Genomic DNA, 6,298 nt, shown 5'->3' with positions numbered 1-6,298 from the left:
AGCGCCCACCGCAGTGCGGTGAACTACAATACCTCCACACCATGGATGTGAAATAAAATATAATAACACATGATGCTCCGCAAGAAAATAGACTTGGGATAGGGTGTGTCGTTGGCAAGTCCCCGGGGCGGTTAGTGTGGGTGGTGATAAGTCCGTAGGAGGGGAGCCACCTGTGCGAATGTCGGTAAACTAGTTTCGCATGTGGCCCACAGACTGTGCCTCCATCTACAGGAATCTCCCGAGACTAGGTCCGGCGCAGAACACGGCCACCTACTGGTCCGTCCCGACGACGATACCGCCCTCTATGAGACGGCCGGCGGACTATGATGTCGATGTCGCCTACAGCGCCCTCTTGACGACCCAGAGTAAAACGCCTGCTGCACCCCCTCTTCACGGCAGGTGACGCAAATCGAGTCAAAAGTGGTGGACCGACGGTCACTCCAGCCGCACCTGTGAATGCGCCACCCCCACCGCCCGACTCGCAACTCGAGCGGATGTACGGCGGACTTTTCCCGCAATCGTACATTGCAGTCCACCCCTATATCTTCCACTTCATGAAGAGTTATCTCCCAAAAGCCAAAGTCCCGCTGTCCCAATACATGCTCTGGACGGCGGGCCGCGAGACGTGACGCCCGGTGGCAAAGAGTGCGCCGCTGAGGATATAGAGGGTCCGTCCCCCCGCACAGTGGTGACGGTGTGCGGGTAGTGTTTCCGACACCGCTTCCTGCGGTGGCAACGCTGGGGCAGAGTCGATACTCGCCCACTGGTGGAAGGTAAGCATTCTGCTTTACATCAGTACATAACTAATATTTCAGTCGTCTGACGTCCCTGCTTAGTAAATGATGCAGGACCACATACATAGATGATACATACTGTAAACTGGGGAGGACAGTGTGAACCGCACTCGACCCAGTCACCCTATCTCACAGTCCACTCTGTGTGTAACAAAGCGAAAGCACCAAAGCACTATCGTTCAACAACATCCATTTTATCCTCGCTGCCACAGGACACTATCCAAAGAACGACAAGAGGAACGTCACGTCCACTAATAAGACAGAATGTCTCACACCACCCGCAAACAACGCAGCTCAAATCAGCCAGCAACACCCACAGTGGTCCACCCAGTATCAACACAGGACGCAACGCCACGCCACAACACAAAAGGTACAAGTAATAAAATACCCTTTGGCCACACTCCTTATAAAGGCATCGAACCAACCCACCACCTGACACCAGCCAAACGTACATCCTGATTTGACACATCTCTGGCAACCTAACCCACGTTGGCCCTTAACCTAACCCACGTTGGCCCTTAACCTAACCCACGTTGGCCCTTAACCTAACCCACGTTGGCCCTTAACCTAACCCACGTTGGCCCTTAACCTAACCCACGTTGGCCCTTAACCTAACCCACGTTGGCCCTTAACCTAACCCACGTTGGCCCTTAACCTAACCCACGTTGGCCCTTAACCTAACCCACGTTGGCCCTTAACCTAACCCACGTTGGCCCTTAACCTAACCCACGTTGGCCCTTAACCTAACCCACGTTGGCCCTTAACCTAACCCACGTTGGCCCTTAACCTAACCCACGTTGGCCCTTAACCTAACCCACGTTGGCCCTTAACCTAACCCACGTTGGCCCTTAACCTAACCCACGTTGGCCCTTAACCTAACCCACGTTGGCCCTTAACCTAACCCACGTTGGCCCTTAACCTAACCCACGTTGGCCCTTAACCTAACCCACGTTGGCCCCTTAACCTAACCCACGTTGGCCCCTTAACCTAAGTTACGCTGCACCTTAACCTAAGTTACGCTGCACCTTAACCCAAGTTACGCTGCACCTTAACCCAAGTTACGCTGCACCTTAACCCAAGTTACGCTGCACCTTAACCCAAGTTACGCTGCACCTTAACCCAAGTTACGCTGCACCTTAACCCAAGTTACGCTGCACCTTAACCCAAGTTACGCTGCACCTTAACCCAAGTTACGCTGCACCTTAACCCAAGTTACGCTGCACCTTAACCCAAGTTACGCTGCACCTTAACCCAAGTTACGCTGCACCTTAACCCAAGTTACGCTGCACCTTAACCCAAGTTACGCTGCACCTTAACCCAAGTTACGCTGCACCTTAACCCAAGTTACGCTGCACCTTAACCCAAGTTACGCTGCACCTTAACCCAAGTTACGCTGCACCTTAACCCAAGTTACGCTGCACCTTAACCCAAGTTACGCTGCACCTTAACCCAAGTTACGCTGCACCTTAACCCAAGTTACGCTGCACCTTAACCCAAGTTACGCTGCACCTTAACCCAAGTTACGCTGCACCTTAACCCAAGTTACGCTGCACCTTAACCCAAGTTACGCTGCACCTTAACCCAAGTTACGCTGCACCTTAACCCAAGTTACGCTGCACCTTAACCCAAGTTACGCTGCACCTTAACCCAAGTTACGCTGCACCTTAACCCAAGTTACGCTGCACCTTAACCCAAGTTACGCTGCACCTTAACCCAAGTTACGCTGCACCTTAACCTAACTTACGCTGCACCTTAACCTAACTTACGCTGCACCTTAACCTAAGTTACGCTGCACCTTAACCTAACTTACGCTGCACCTTAACCTAAGTTACGCTGCACCTTAACCTAAGTTACGCTGCACCTTAACCTAAGTTACGCTGCACCTTAACCTAAGTTACGCTGCACCTTAACCTAACTTACGCTGCACCTTAACCTAACTTACGCTGCACCTTAACCTAACTTACACTGCACCTTAACTGTCACATGTAACGTCACAGGAATGTAGCTTTGCCTAACAGCAACCCTCTGAACATAGTTCACTGCTTGGATCCTCTGGTGTCATGTGTATTTCTTGATGCCATGGTGCGTACCCTCACATAAAGGTCTTTCGAGTGTTGCGTACTTTCTACACAGTCCCGCTAACCACTGGAAGGGTGTACCGCTACAGAACGAATATCGCCCTCCCCTCCTGCCCTTCCAAGCTGGTCGGTCAGGCGTTTGTTTGTGAAATGAGCCTTGCAGCTGTTCAGTTGCATTCGGTTGTCGATGCAGTCAGTGTACGTTGTGGTACGGCCTGTGTGGACTGTCCGCTGATGTACGCGTAACCCACACTGATCATCCGTCGTTACGTACTGAGTGACATAATGTGGCACATGCTTGACCGTACACCGGCTGCGCCCTACAATGGCGAATCATAAGGGCCATATGTTGTGCACGATGCTACTTGTCTCGTCTCCCCATTACAGCGAGATTGCACTGTTGTACGCCGTACAGACATGTGGTAGGTAGGTACGGACGAAAGTATTGCATGTTGGCCCCCCCCCCCCCCCTCCTCCCTCTGCCGGGAATCAGCGTGAGCCGTCTGTTGATGTAGCGACGAGGGTTTTCCTATTTAATCGTATTGCCCCACACAACATGATAGCACGGTGGACCGCGTTCCACATCTGCGACATGCTACAGAGGCCGGTTGACAGTCGACCGCGCAAGGGACATTGCACACGTGCGCGGACCATCTTCCACGTGTTCTCTCGTGTACATGCCGCAGTGTGTATGTGGGCTGATGTAGCGTGTCGTGACACATAACATGCAGGCATGCCAGAATCGTAGATTTCGCAAATGTAGATTGACGTATACGTTTGCTGCCAAAGATCCGCAAATGAACTGGAAATCAGTTGTTGAGCGGTTGTTCGCGCTGCAGGTGCATCGGTGATAGCGACGATCGGTACATCTATGAACCGGTTGTTTCGGCGGTACCCGCCATGCCCCCGAACCTGAGTTGGCCATGTGGGTATGAAGCGATACGAGGCTGTGGCTTGGCGGGACAGTCCCCGGCCGGTGAGGGGGGGCCGCCCGGCGTGCTGGCCGCGCGCTGCGTGAGCGCACGCACTACAGCCGGCTGGTGGGGGGCGCCCAGTGGCAGGAGCGCCGGCCGACGGGCCCGGCTGGCGTCCCAGCTATGCGCCGGCGCACCCTGCGCGCGGCGCCAGGCGGCCAAAGTGGGTTCTGCCGAGCCCGGTGCGAAGCGCGGTGGACATCTGCAGTGTGCTGGTCCGATTGCGGACTGTGTGCGTTGAGGATGCGCCGCCGCCCGGCACTCGGCGTCGCGACGCCGTCTGCTGCTCGGTCGCCCCCAGCGGTTCTCGCAGGTGGTTTGTATCGCAGCTCTGCGGACGTGTTGGCGCGTGCGCTGTGCTGGGAGAGTTCGCTTCTGCACCCAAGTGGGGCTTTGCCCTTCTGTGGCGCTGGCGTTGGAGCTGCCGGTCACCGTAGGTGGCGCGTGTTGTTTCCCGCCGGCAATGCCACGACAGCACGCTCCCGGGCCTCTGTCGGCAGCGGCAAGCTCAGTTGGGAGCACGGGTGTTCGCACTGAAAGCGTCTACTCGCCCATCTCCGGGCGATTGCGCCTCTCTCGAACCCGACCAAGTACTTAGGACGGCGCTGCGCGCCGCCGGGACCTGAGAGGGTTTCGAGGTGTATCGTGCAGGGGAGCTCAGCCTCCTCCTGTTTGCAGAATAATTGAGCGGACGCTTGCGTGTTCGCGCGGGCCCTCGGGACACACTCCCGGGCGGCCGGCTGCTCAGCTCTCGTTGACGCAGCTCCCTGGTTGATCCTGCCAGTAGTCATATGCTTGTCTCAAAGATTAAGCCATGCATGTCTCAGTACAAGCCGCATTAAGGTGAAACCGCGAATGGCTCATTAAATCAGTTATGGTTCCTTAGATCGTACCCACGTTACTTGGATAACTGTGGTAATTCTAGAGCTAATACATGCAAACAGAGTCCCGACCAGAGATGGAAGGGACGCTTTTATTAGATCAAAACCAATCGGATTGGCTCGTCTGGTCCGTTTGCCTTGGTGACTCTGAATAACTTTGGGCTGATCGCACGGTCCTCGTACCGGCGACGCATCTTTCAAATGTCTGCCTTATCAACTGTCGATGGTAGGTTCTGCGCCTACCATGGTTGTAACGGGTAACGGGGAATCAGGGTTCGATTCCGGAGAGGGAGCCTGAGAAACGGCTACCACATCCAAGGAAGGCAGCAGGCGCGCAAATTACCCACTCCCGGCACGGGGAGGTAGTGACGAAAAATAACGATACGGGACTCATCCGAGGCCCCGTAATCGGAATGAGTACACTTTAAATCCTTTAACGAGTATCTATTGGAGGGCAAGTCTGGTGCCAGCAGCCGCGGTAATTCCAGCTCCAATAGCGTATATTAAAGTTGTTGCGGTTAAAAAGCTCGTAGTTGGATTTGTGTCCCACGCTGTTGGTTCACCGCCCGTCGGTGTTTAACTGGCATGTATCGTGGGACGTCCTGCCGGTGGGGCGAGCCGAAGGCGTGCTTGCGCGTCCCGAGGCGGACCCCGTTGAAATCCTACCAGGGTGCTCTTAGTTGAGTGTCTCGGTGGGCCGGCACGTTTACTTTGAACAAATTAGAGTGCTTAAAGCAGGCAAGCCCGCCTGAATACTGTGTGCATGGAATAATGGAATAGGACCTCGGTTCTATTTTGTTGGTTTTCGGAACCCGAGGTAATGATTAATAGGGACAGGCGGGGGCATTCGTATTGCGACGTTAGAGGTGAAATTCTTGGATCGTCGCAAGACGAACAGAAGCGAAAGCATTTGCCAAGTATGTTTTCATTAATCAAGAACGAAAGTTAGAGGTTCGAAGGCGATCAGATACCGCCCTAGTTCTAACCATAAACGATGCCAGCCAGCGATCCGCCGCAGTTCCTCCGATGACTCGGCGGGCAGCCTCCGGGAAACCAAAGCTTTTGGGTTCCGGGGGAAGTATGGTTGCAAAGCTGAAACTTAAAGGAATTGACGGAAGGGCACCACCAGGAGTGGAGCCTGCGGCTTAATTTGACTCAACACGGGAAACCTCACCAGGCCCGGACACCGGAAGGATTGACAGATTGATAGCTCTTTCTTGATTCGGTGGGTGGTGGTGCATGGCCGTTCTTAGTTGGTGGAGCGATTTGTCTGGTTAATTCCGATAACGAACGAGACTCTAGCCTGCTAACTAGTCGCGTGACATCCTTCGTGCTGTCAGCGATTACTTTTCTTCTTAGAGGGACAGGCGGCTTCTAGCCGCACGAGATTGAGCAATAACAGGTCTGTGATGCCCTTAGATGTTCTGGGCCGCACGCGCGCTACACTGAAGGAATCAGCGTGTCTTCCTAGGCCGAAAGGTCGGGGTAACCCGCTGAACCTCCTTCGTGCTAGGGATTGGGGCTTGCAATTGTTCCCCATGAATGAGGAATTCCCAGTAAGCGCGAGTCAT

The 6,298-nt window shown here is 54.2% G+C and overlaps 1 non-coding gene across 1 annotated transcript in view; it reads left to right on the top strand.

The window, feature by feature from the left end:
- Window positions 1–4,610: 4,610 nt before the first annotated feature.
- Window positions 4,611–6,298, top strand: part of LOC126332642 (small subunit ribosomal RNA) — a 1,893-nt gene continuing 205 nt past the window's right edge. The window contains exon 1 of the ribosomal RNA XR_007563824.1: window positions 4,611–6,298. This exon is cut by the window's right edge and continues 205 nt beyond it. This is a non-coding gene — a ribosomal RNA (small subunit ribosomal RNA).

This window comes from Schistocerca gregaria, unplaced genomic scaffold, assembly GCF_023897955.1.
Source record: "Schistocerca gregaria isolate iqSchGreg1 unplaced genomic scaffold, iqSchGreg1.2 ptg001486l, whole genome shotgun sequence".
NCBI classification, from domain to species: Eukaryota; Metazoa; Arthropoda; class Insecta; order Orthoptera; family Acrididae; genus Schistocerca; species Schistocerca gregaria.
Note: the sequence above shows the minus strand (reverse complement) of the source record. Positions and strands in the feature narration are given on the sequence as shown.